This window comes from Rhinichthys klamathensis, unplaced genomic scaffold (assembly GCF_029890125.1).
Source record: "Rhinichthys klamathensis goyatoka isolate OS25496 unplaced genomic scaffold, OSU_Roscu_1.1 h1tg000111l_1, whole genome shotgun sequence".
Taxonomy (NCBI): domain Eukaryota; kingdom Metazoa; phylum Chordata; class Actinopteri; order Cypriniformes; family Leuciscidae; genus Rhinichthys; species Rhinichthys klamathensis.
The window spans coordinates 9,031,562-9,044,581 of NW_026606649.1; positions in this window are offsets into that span (position 1 = coordinate 9,031,562).

Below are 13,020 nucleotides of genomic sequence, written 5' to 3' on the forward strand. Positions count from 1 at the left end.
TGAAAAGGGTCTCTAAACGAGCTATTAACCTAATCATCTGAATCAACTAATTAACTCTAAACACCTGCAAAAGATTCCTGAGGCTTTTAAAAACTCCCAGCCTGTTTCATTACTCAAAACCGCAATCATGGGTAAGACTGCCGACCTGACTGCTGTCCAGAAGGCCATCATTGACACCCTCAAGCAAGAGGGTAAGACAGAAAGAAATTTCTGAACAAATAGGCTGTTCCCAGAGTGCTGTATCAAGGCACCTCAGTGGGAAGTCTGTGGGAAGGAAAAAGTGTGGCAAAAAACGCTGCACAACGAGAAGAGGTGACCGGACCCTGAGGAAGATTGTGGAGAAGGACCGATTCCAGACCTTGGGGGACCTCCGGAAGCAGTGGACTGAGTCTGGAGTAGAAACATCCAGAGCCACCGTGCACAGGCGTGTGCAGGAAATGGGCTACAGGTGCCGCATTCCCGAGGTCAAGCCACTTTTGAACCAGAAACAGCGGCAGAAGCGCCTGACCTGGGCTACAGAGAAGCAGCACTGGACTGTTGCTCAGTTTTGCATGTCATTCAGAAATCAAGGTGCCAGAGTCTGGAGGAAGACTGGGGAGAAGGAAATGCCAAAATGCCTGAAGTCCAGTGTCAAGTACCCACAGTCAGTGATGGTCTGGAGTGCCATGTCAGCTGCTGGTGTTGGTGCACTGTGTTTTATCAAGGGCAGGGTCAAAGCAGCTAGCTATCAGGAGATTTTGGAGCACTTCATGCTTCCATCTGCTGAAAAGCTTTATGGAGATGAAGATTTCATTTTTCAGCACGACCTGGCACCTGCTCACAGTGCCAAAACCACTGGTAAATGGTTTACTGACCATGGTATTACTGTGCTCAATTGGCCTGCCAGCTCTCCTGACCTGAACCCCATAGAGAATCTGTGGAATGTTGTGAAGAGAAAGTTGAGAGACGCAAGACCCAACACTCTGGATGAGCTTAAGGCCGCTATCGAAGCATCCTGGGCCTCCATAACACCTCAGCAGTGCCACAGGCTGATTGCCTCCATGCCACGCCGCATTGAAGCAGTCATTTCTGCAAAAGGATTCCCGACCAAGTATTGACTATTGAGTGCATAACTGAACATAATTATTTGAAGGTTGACTTTTTTTTTTTTTGTATTAAAAACACTTCTTTTATTGGTCGGATGAAATATGCTAATTTTTTGAGACAGGAATTTTGGGTTTTCATGAGCTGTATGCCAAAATCATCAGTATTAAAACAATAAAAGACCTGAAATATTTCAGTTGGTGTGCAATGAATCTAAAATATATGAAGGTTTAATTTTTATCTTTACATTATGGAAAATAATGAACTTTATCACAATATGCTAATTTTTTGAGAAGGACCTTATATTATAAAGCTCGTTTTGAGGAGAATTGGGTTGTAGCTCGTTGTCTAGGTTACTGTGATTGTAAATAGGTGTCGTTTGTGTTTTAACAACGTTTAGCTCAAGAATATTGATCCGGGAAGTTCGAATAGCCTATGTGTATATTGCCAACTTCACTGAACTCCTTGAGTTAAGCACTGACCGCATTTCTTTATATTTGAGTCCAAGTTCAAACACTATGAAACGCTCCATTAACGTACGGAGCTCTGAAACACTGCCAGCGGGACATTAAACAGGAAGTGTCTGTCCGAGCTCCCAACAGGTTTTGCGTGGGAACGCAAATATCTTTGCGAGGGAACGCAAAACTTTTGCGTGGGAACGCAAATAACTTTGCGTGGGAACGCAAATATCTTTGCGAGGGAACGCAAAAGTTTTGCGAGGGAACGCAAAGTTTCTCGGGGGAACGCAAAAGTTTTGCGAGGGAACGCAAAAGATTTGAAAAAAAAAATTCTCCCATCCTAAATTTTTTTCCACCACCACGTCCCTTTAGGGGCTCCGTAGATTGTAAATGCTATTTGTGTATGTGTTAACAATGTAAGTTTTATACATGAGGCCCCTGATCTTTAGCTTGACTAAAAATAGAGTAATTGCACTCGGAATTTGCAGATATGACATTGGATAGAATCCTGAAAACAACAGACAGTGCACATTTGATTTTATACTTAAAAAAGGAAATTGATTTGGGTAAACTTTGCTTGAACAGGATCAGACTTTTGTCTTTCTCCAAGGGATATGTAGTTATTATATGATATAGCTGATTTTTTTTTTTTTTTTACAGCAGATATCTGATTACATGCCTCAGCGACACAATGCACAAACTACAAGATTAATGACATGATTTCTATGTGCCACTCATTTCTGAGACAATAATAATAATAAAAACTGAATCTGGCTCACTTGATTGCAGTGGATTCTATTTTTAGCCATTAACAATGCCTTAATGTAGTGTAAAGTTGGAAAATTAGATAATTATGTATGTGAAGTGGTCTTTTGATGAATAGCAATACTTCTATACTGGTATAGCTCTCATTCTAAACAGTTTTATCATCACAACCACTAATGCTAGAAATAAAAGAATTTGGATAAAACAAGTGATCTTTATTTATAACATTAGCATTAAAGGAATAGTTCACCCAATAATGAAAATTCTGTCATCATTGATTTTCTTTTCCTTCTTCTGCAGAACACAAAAGAAGTGCATACAGTGAAAGTCAGTGGAGTCCATATTTTCTAGCTCCAAAAAGAACATAAAGGTACACTTAAAAAAAAAAATGGTTCTTTAAAGGTTCTTTACAAAGTAATTGTTCTTTATATAATTATATTGTGATGAAGAACGCTTTTAGGCTGAAATTGTTCTTTCCATTCCAGTTTAGGGTTCTTTATTCCTAGCCTTTTTTTTTTCTTTTTTTTTTATCTACAATGGTCAAAATTAATTTAAAATCATCTGAAAAATTGCCTTTCTGGAGCTTAGCCATATACACAGGCTGTCAGCACATTTTCAACAAGTACTTGATATCCTTTCAAATTGTAACTGGTTTCATACCAATCATGTCCTTTTTTTTGTTTTTAGAATTTTAACAGAACATGTAAGTGTAACCAGCTCTGTTTAGTTATTCTCAACTAAACAAGTGAAAGATATATTGAATTTATAATCCATTTGTTAGAATATGCCTCAAAAATATTAAAAGCCATCCTCAGACTTTTTATCATTATTTACTTTTATCATTGTGAGGGGCTCACATACTGTCCATTCACAATGGCTACTTTTGGACCTCATAAAAATAATTGCTTTTACTTAAAGGCACACTGTGGAACTTTTCAACCTTTATAATATATTACCAAAACCCATTGAGATGGTACATCGACTTACAATAGGTTGAATGACACGTCTGCCGAAGCCTGAAGGTGTCTGTATCGCTTTTACTAGCACTATGTAACTTCGGGTTTCGGGTAGGAACCCGAGCACAAAAAGAACTACAAAATTCGACCGCTTTACGGCATACGTCACTTCCCCCACCACCCCAACTTCCTCAAATTCTAACGTGAGAGCTCAACTCGGCGTCTGTATGTTGTCGTCATGGCTGAATCAACAGCTACTCGGAAGAAAGCGAAGATTTTGTCAGAGGAGACCAAAAAAAGAAAAAGGGAGAGTTTAAAATAAACATCGGCATAAAAGTGTATATATAATGTAATATTTACTGCGAATTCGTGTAACAAAACTGATATAAGTCACAACATACTGCCGTATACAAATGTAAATGTTAATGGTTTTTTTCCTTTCAGCTCATATATGTTTGTATTTGTGTAAAAGGAAAAACAAACTGAAGACTACAAATAACGGAAATATGTAGTGAGTTATATCAGTTTTGTTACACGATTTCCCGACTACTCGATTTCATCTCCAACCCATTGCAAAGAGATCCTGAAGACGTTAATTGTTTGCTTCAGGTGTGTTTGATTAGGGTTGGAGATGAACTGTGCAGGACAGACGATCGGCAGGAGCAGGATTGGGCAACCCTTGTCAATGCGACTTACCTGATCAGACATTGTTTTCTGCGTATGCTACTTTTATTCAATTTGTTTTCTTTATAGGATTAATATTATTAATCTTATATTTATATTATTATTTTGGTCAGTAGTGAATCGATTAACTTTCTCCAACATACAAATCAAATGCCGTCTGCACACACATAAAGACACTGGAGGTTGACCGGTTGACTGTTTGTTGACTTTTGCGACAATGCTGCGGTGCTTGTGGCCTCTAGGGGCACTAGACGTGAAAATTACAGGTCGAGCGCACCCTAGTGGCCAAAAATTCCGCAGTGTGCCTTTAAGGCGAGACACTACAGGTGAATAGGGTACAATTTTTAAATAATAGATATCACCATGAAACTTCCTCAGTTGATTACTTACACAAGAATATAAAAAAATGTATTATAAGTTTTTGAAATTTGTATGTTTAATTATGCATTAGGCATTATCTCATTAAATATGCACACTTTTGCATATATTTTCGGTAGATAGATCTGAACATATGATAAAGCCAGGTGCAAAATTCTTTTTTCATTTTGTTTACACACAAGATGAAAAAAAAAGTTCAGAGGGATTTCAGGATATATGCTTTCATTACCTAGGAAATCAAAATATACTATCCATAGCCTTAAAAAAATCTATTTTCGCCATATTTTTTGGATTAAAATTTAACATAAATCAGGCCAGAAATGATTTATTAACAAATCCCTCTGAAAAAAATCTTCAGAATACTGCTAAGTGTATAACTGGAAAATTTAGTGTACATAGGTACTACATAGGCTGAGATATTTGTACTGGAGAATGACAAAAGAAAACTCATTTTGAGAAAAAGGCATTTAAAGATTTAATTAGGGAATGTAATACATTTCTTTTGGAAAAAAATTGCTCAAAACAGAATAAATGCTCAGGCCCTTAGTAATAATAATATATAATATTTCAAGCTCATGAAAACCGATTATTTAATAACATGGCAGGCATATAAGGCCTAAAACTGCAGTAACTCAATGAATTAACATTGGCAGAGTACACCACGTGATGCGTCTGAGCGAATCACGTTAGCAGAAACCAGCAGTAGCCAATGAGATTTCGTCATTAGCTTTAAATCACCCTTTGGACATTCACGATTGGTTACTGATAAAAAAGGAAATGCCCATATTTGGGTTACATAGCGTTCTGCAGGAGATTCAGAGCTTTACAACGATACCGGTCATGACAGACTTCAGTAAACAGACGCGGCATGACGCGTTGGAATGCTATAACTTCTTGGTAAATTCGGGATAAATTTACAACGCATTCTCATCCCAAGGCGTCATAAACTGACGCTTTTGACATTTCGTCTAAATCCAACGCACATGGCACCCTTTAGCGTCGATATAGTTATGGGTAGGTTTAGGTCTGGGGTAGGGTTAGGGTTAGACCACTAGGAGGCGCCTTCTGGCCCATATATATCTGCGTCTCATATTGATGCTAAAGGGTGCCATGTGCGTTGGATTTAGACGAAATGTCAAAAGCGTCAGTTTATGACGCCTTGGGATGAGAATGGGCTCAAATTTACTGCCGCAAGTAAACAAAATGTAATAAAATAAACATCTTAATGTAGCCTATATTTTCAACGTTTTCTTTATAGCAGCTTGAAAGAACACATATTGAAGGAGTAAACTAGCCCAAAATATCAAAACTGATCACTGCATGAAAAATCGAGACAGCCTTAAATGTCTCATAGTACATTGCTATTCTTGTTATGTTGGAGCCGTTGCTTACATCTGCACTACAGAGAACTCTCACTACTTGACAAGTAAACAAGTAAACAACTCTCAAACAATGACGTACACAAAGTAATATACAGACGATGATGCAGGTTGCTAACCCATGTGCAACAACAATAACATTAATAGTTCTAATATACTGTTGGTTTCTATTGATATCAATATGCTTAATATGTACCTCTGTTTGACACATTTTGTATGAGGGGTTCCTGCTCCATATCTCTATCGCCTAAGAGGTCCAAACATGGGATTTTGTAGAAAAAATGACAGTGATGTATCAACAGTTATTAACCAAATACACCAATAAATACTACTAATAATAATAATAATAATAATATGTTTATTTTCTATAGCGCCTTTCAAGAACCCAAGGTCGCTTCACAATGTAATACAAATAACAAACAAATAGCAAACAAACAACAAGCGAACAAATACAAAGGCCATCTGCTTACGAGAGACCGAACAGTTGGAAACAAGCATACACTGGTTTGAATGAAACGATAGAGATATTGCATTATTTATCAAAATATGCTATTATGACAAAGTATATAGCAGATAGAGTTGGAAAAGTGTAGAACAGAGAAAACAGTGATGAGGATAATGATTTATTGGGCAAGCTTGAAGAAATGAGTTTTCAGATGTTTTTTGAAGGACCGGATGTTGTCGTTCGCACGAAGATTCGGGGGCAGCTTATTCCAGAGCGTAAGGCCAGCAACATTAAAAGCCCTACCGCCCACCGTGGAGAGTCTGACCCGGGGTACCACGAGAAGGTTTTCCGTGCTAGATCTGAGGGCCCGAGTTGGAACGTATGGCTGTACCAAGTCAACAAGGTATTTGGGTGCCGGGCCATGTAGGGCTTTAAATATTAGGATTAACAGTTTAAATTGGATGCGGTGTATGACAGGAAGCCAGTGCAGTTGGTGAAGGATAGGAGTGATGTGAGCAGATTTTTTATTATATGTGAGGGTGCGTGCAGCCAAGTTTTGAACCATTTGGAGACGGTGTATTGCTTTGGTGGGTAGTCCGCTATATAATGAATTACAGAAGTCCAATCTGGAAGTGATAAAAGCATGAATAACAGTTTCCGCATCTGTAAAGGTAAGAGAGGGGCGAATACGAGCAATATTCCGCAGGTGGAAGAAGCATGATTTGACAGTCTGACTAATGTGTGAGTGAAAGCAGAGCGTGGGGTCGAACAAAACTCCCAGATTCCGTACAGTTTTTGAAGGCCTAATCTCAACACCATCTATGTCAATAAAAATGTCATATCTGGGTGAGCTCTGTGATCTAGGGTTGATCAACAGGATTTCTGTTTTACCAGCATTAAGCTGCAAAAAGTTAGAGGACATCCATGTTTTAAGGTCGTGAAGGCAGGAGATAACTAAAGGGGGTGGAAAAGATGAGTTCGGGTCAATCGTGAAGTAGATTTGAATATCATCAGCGTAGCTATGAAAATTGAGACCATGCTGTCTGATGATCTGGCCTAACGGTAGTAAGTATATTAGAAATAGAAGCGGGCCAAGTACAGAGCCTTGGGGCACACCATGGGAAACACAAATAGACCGTGAGCGATTTTTGCCTATCTTAACAAATTGTTGTCTATCACATAGATATGAGGTCAACCACTGAAGTGCCGCACCCGTGATGCCTATTTCAGACAGTCGTGAGATAAGTGTAGAGTGGCACACAGTGTCAAAAGCTGCACTGAGGTCAAGGAGAACCAGGATACTATGTGCACCCGAATCAGAGGCCAGAAGGAGATCGTTTAATACTTTTAGGAGAGCTGTTTCTGTACTGTGATGTGTACGGAAACCAGATTGAAGGGGTTCAAAGAGATTATGTCTCTCTAAGTGTGATTGAAGCTGTGCCACAACTACCTTCTCAAGTAGCTTGCCAACGAAAGCGAGATTTGATATTGGTCTATAATTACTGTGAGTGGCGTTGTCGAGATCAGGCTTCTTAAGGATTGGGGTGATGGCTGCTACTTTCAGATTAAGCGGAGCAGTGGCAAGAGACCTGTTAATAAGGTGAGTAATAGGTTGAATGAGTAAGGAGGAATGAGTTTTTAGCAGGTATGTTGGAATAGGATCAAGTGTACAGGAAGTTGAATTTGATTTGTTAATCATATTTGCAACCACAGATGTATTTGTGAGTGAAAAAGTGTCTAGCGGACAACCAATCAAATATGGAGTTGAAGGGGTAATGGCAAGAACACATATAGCATTTGACATCTGAACATGGATAATTAAGTAAAGAAATAAAACAAAATAGAAACACAAAATAAAAGTGAAAAAGGCCAAGTTCCAATTAAATATCTTCACAATCATCTACAATGTCTTGACGTACATCATTATGTGTGTATTTTGATGTAATTGAGTGGCAGTTCCACTCTGCAGTTGATGAGGTTGTGTGGTGTGTGTTACAGCACTTCTCTGGGTAAAAGTAAACTAAAATTTGAGTTTTATAAAGTGACAGCACACACATTTCCATTTTTAACCCTCTAGGCGCCATGGTGGAGTTTACTCGACAAGATGCGGCACTGAATAAAACGGCCGATTTTGTCAAATTGGGTGTCAAATTTCGTTCAACCTCCCCTCCACTAGATGGCAGACATGTCATACTTCATCCCCGACTCAAAAAAACCCGTCATGCTTCTATACAAAATGTTCGAGTTAGAGCGCATTGAATCAGTGCGATCAAAAGCTAGTGTGCGAGAATATCCTTAATATTTCTCTAATTTACAGAAAGTCTCTATCTTTTATCACTTTTAAGATATAGCCTTGAAATTAAGATGTCAAAATAGAACATTTAAGGAAAAAACCTCTGGCGCCTAAAGAGTTAACCCATTAATCCTTAAACGCATACCTCGGGTCTTTAGTGACCCGGGACGTCATTCATACCCTCTTCCTCATTCATTTTTTTAAAGTTAGACATCAACCTTCTTAGTATTCCTCAATCCATTCATTATAAAGAATATAACAAGAAAAAAATATTTAAAAAAATTAAAGAATGACTGTTTTCGCATTTTATAGGGTTGCTTACGACCCGAGGTGTGTAACAGTGCAAGTATATATTTTTCTGCACAACAAAAATTGAATCTTTGATGACTGACAAAGTGCAATTCACCTTTATTTTACAAAACTAAAAAACAAATCATCAGCAAAACTTGAAATGGCTCAGTGATTTACTGCAGAGCAAGTACTGAACACAATCAAATATTAATGTCACTATCACTTGATGGTGGATCTGGTGAAGAAGCTGTCATCGATCAAAATATGTATTTTGAAGATGTTGAAAATGATAGTTTTGAGAATATGTTTGAGATCGTGAATATGAGCCAGATTCTGAATGTATAAATGAGCTCTATCAAGGACAGCGATGATAGTATAAAACATCTGCTTAAATAACTTAACCCTTCTAAGCTCCAAAAGTAACAAAATATGCTTTCTTTCTTTTTTTGTAATTGTTACTCCAATATCAGGAGAGTTTTATTTTATCACGACAGGTAGAGAACCATCCATGTTAGATAAAGTTCCGGGTAACGACCCGAATATGTAAGAATGATTGGCGAAACATTCATGTATTTAAGGGTTTATGAGAGTGTAATATTTAATCATATATAACCACATTTAATTGTATATCAAATGAAAAGAGAGTTTAAAATCTGTTTAACTCATTACTTCGCGCTACAGGAGTGTGCAGACGTTGCACACATTTATGCTAAGTTTATTTTATATAAATCCCGATATGTGCAACATTTATACATCAGGCCCCAGGTGTTGCTCCAGAGTGTTCTGAATTCACAAGGTTAATGAGAGGTTACATTTAACCAGCAGAATTAAAACCGTGTTTAGTAAGTACATTATCTCTCAATACAATGGGAAAAGTCATTAATGTGCACCAGTGGTATGCGCTGATAAGTAAGCTGTCAGTAAAGATAGATTATGGATATGAGCACCCCTATGTTTCAATGTGTGAATTTTAAATGAGAATGGTAATGAGAAATAAATGTCCAAGTAATATGTGTTTGAATCTTCAATTTTTACCAGCAGTGTGAGGGGCGAAACCTATTATTTTTACACACACTGCCCTACTGCTATACTCTCAGTATGCTCATTCTAGAAAATACATGTTGGTTGTTGCTGATAGCTTTTGTGGGAGTGGGTCCACAAGTCAAATGTTATAACCATGACATTCTTTCACTTCCTTGAATTCTCCTGTTTTGAATACTTAATTTTCTGCAGGTTAGTTTTTATGCAGTAACAGCAACAGACAAAGTATGATAACTATAAATTTGCCTTTAACATGATTGTGGCAGGCCTTTTAACATTTCCCTGTTTAATGGACTCATGCTAATTCAACCTGCACCTGACATCGTCTTAAAAGGAGCAGGCCATTTTGTATTGAATGTAAATAGGGTTGCAAAAGCAGATCTACAGAGAAATTAGTTTTAGGTGAGGACAGTTTTGGGAAGGTCTGAGCTTTATAAGGCTGTGCGAGTCATTGTTAATAATGTCAGTGTTTATCGATGTATGATGGTTTTCATAAACAGTTTAAAGAAATGGATTCCAGCTAAGCCAGCAAACATTTAATCTCATAAAAATTGATTAGACAAAAAATTAATTCAGAATTCAGAAAGCATAGTGTTGCTGTTATGCTGACATATCCATCAGTGTTAGAGTATTCGTTTAGCATGAAATGCAATGTGTTACATGAAAAACGTCTCGGGTTACTACTGTAACCCCTGTTCCCTCAGAAGGGAACGAGACACTGCGTCGATGACGACACTTTGGGGAACGCCCGTAGCGTAACGAATCTGAAGTATGAATGAAACTAATCCAATCCTGATTGGTGCTGCATCATGACGTAACGTGACGGCATACACAGAAGCTACAAAGGGACGCCGGCACACAACAGAGTTAGCTTCTGCGATGAAGCAAGTCGCTCCCAGGCAGGGGAAGGCGTGGCGAAGGAGCGAACTCGAACTGCGTCGATGATGAGACTTTGGGGAACGAGTACCCACTATGCCACAACGAGCTCTGCCTGTCCCAGTGTGAAGCTGCGCACAGGCACACTTAGGACGAGAGCACTAGACTGCCTGGTGTAGAAGGAATGTCCAGGCTATAGAATCTGATAAATGTATGAGGGGTGGCCCATACTGCTGCATCGCACTATTCTTGGATCGGGGCCCTTGAAAGGAGGGCTCTAGTCTAGAGGACGCCATGCCTCTGGTTGAATGAGCCCTCACGGCCAAAGATGAAGGCAAGCTGCACACCTGATAGGCCATAGAGATAGCCTGAACGATCCAGTTACTAATGGTCTGTTTGGATGCGGGAAGCCCCTTCTTGGGTGACCTGAAGCACACCAGCAACTGGTCTGACTTTCGCCATGAAGAAGACCTCTGGACATAAATCTTGAGAGCTCTGACAGGGCAGAGCAAATGAAGCCTTTCTTCATCCGCCGTCACGTGAGGTGGAGGATAAAAAGCTTGCAAAACCATAGGCCGTGCCACATTAGATGGCACTTTAGGCACATTTCCCAGCCTGCGATGCAAGACAACCTTAATGGAAACTCCAGGCACCCATGAGATATTGAGAGCGCCTGAAGGTCTCCTACTCTCCTCAGAGAAGTAATGGCTAATAAAAAAGCTACCTTGAGGGAAAGGTTCTTAGCCTCAGCCGACTCCAGAGGTTCGAAGGGGGCCTCGATCAACCCTTCGAGAACCACTGCCAGGTCCCATGTGGGAACTCTGGTACGAGCCACAGGTCTCATCCTCCGAGCCCCACGGAGGAAACATACGACCATCTGATGTCTCCCCAGAGGCCCATCACCCAGAGGAGATTGGAAAGTCGGGTGAATATTGAGCCCCCGGCCTATGGAAGCAGGTCCCTACTCAGAGGGATCTGCCAAGGCTGGCCTGCCAGGAGTGCTATGATGTCTGAAAACCATACTCGGGCCGGCCAGTACAGGGCTACTAGAAGTAGGCTGATCCCATCTCGATGGACCCTCTCCAGAACTCCTGGGAGCAGAGTGATCAGGGGTAAAGTGTACAGGCGCAGCCTCGGCCACGTCTGTACCATGGCATCCAACCCCAATGGGGCTGGATGGGTGAGAGAAAACCACAGTGGACAGTGGGACGTCCCTCGAGACACGAACAAATCCACTTCCACTGAGCCGAACCTCTCGTATATCGACTTCACCACCTCGGTGTGAAGTCTCCATTTCCCGGGCCTCAACCCCTGCCTTAACAGGATGTCTGCTCTCTGATTCTGGGCCCCTGGGACGTGCATTGCTCTGAGAGATAACAGTTTCCCCTGGAACCACAGGAGGATCTGATGCGCCAATCTGGATAGAGGGCGCAATCTCAGAACCCCCTGATGAATCAAGTAGGAGACCACCGAAACATTGTCTGCGTGGTGACCCCTGAGGTCTGGGATGAAGCTCCTCAGAGCCCTGCCATCTATGACCGCGCCCCAGCCCGTGAGGGAGGCGTCTGTCAAAGCGGCTTTCCGGCGACATGACGCTCCCAGCATTATCAGGAACACCTATTAGGCTAAAATAAGAGCAAACACAATAATTATTTGTGTGTGTGAGAGTGAGAGTGTGTGTTTGTGTGTGTGTGTGCATTTGAGCGAGAGAGTCTCTTTTGTATTTTTTGTATTTATTGATTTTATTTTGCAGTCTTACCAGTTCATTTCTCTGTGTGTGTGTGTCCATGTGCGTGTGTGTGTGTGTGTGTGTGTGTGTGTGTGTGTGGGGGGGGGTTGTATTATTTGCACTGTTGATATTTTAGAGTTTCACTCCTTCATAGCTGTGCACTTTTTTTCTGCACAGTGGCTGATTTGTAGTTTGTACCACCAAAAGTTTCTCTGAGTCTTCGTATTTTTTCGGATTTCCCATTCATTTCCAATGGTAGTCATTTTTGACCGCGAAGGAACCAAGTGTGACTATTTTTTTACGACCCTTTAACATACCTCCATGATTTTTTTTGTGTGTTTGTTCATATAGCTAATACAACAAAAGTCACCAAGTGTCATCCCATTCCAATAAACAAAAAAAATTTAATAATTCAAAACGTAAAAGTTTTCGGTCATTTTTGACCGAAGAGGACCAGACCAGAGGGTTGCTCCACATGGCCCTGGGGGGTTAATAAAGGCCTTCTGAAGCAAAGTGATGAGTTTGTGTAAGAAATATATTCATATTTAACCCTTTGATGCGCAAGCTATGGATACCCCTTCTAATGCACAACATGGGTCTAAAAAGACCCGTATTCATTTCCTATGTTATTTCATGCATGGC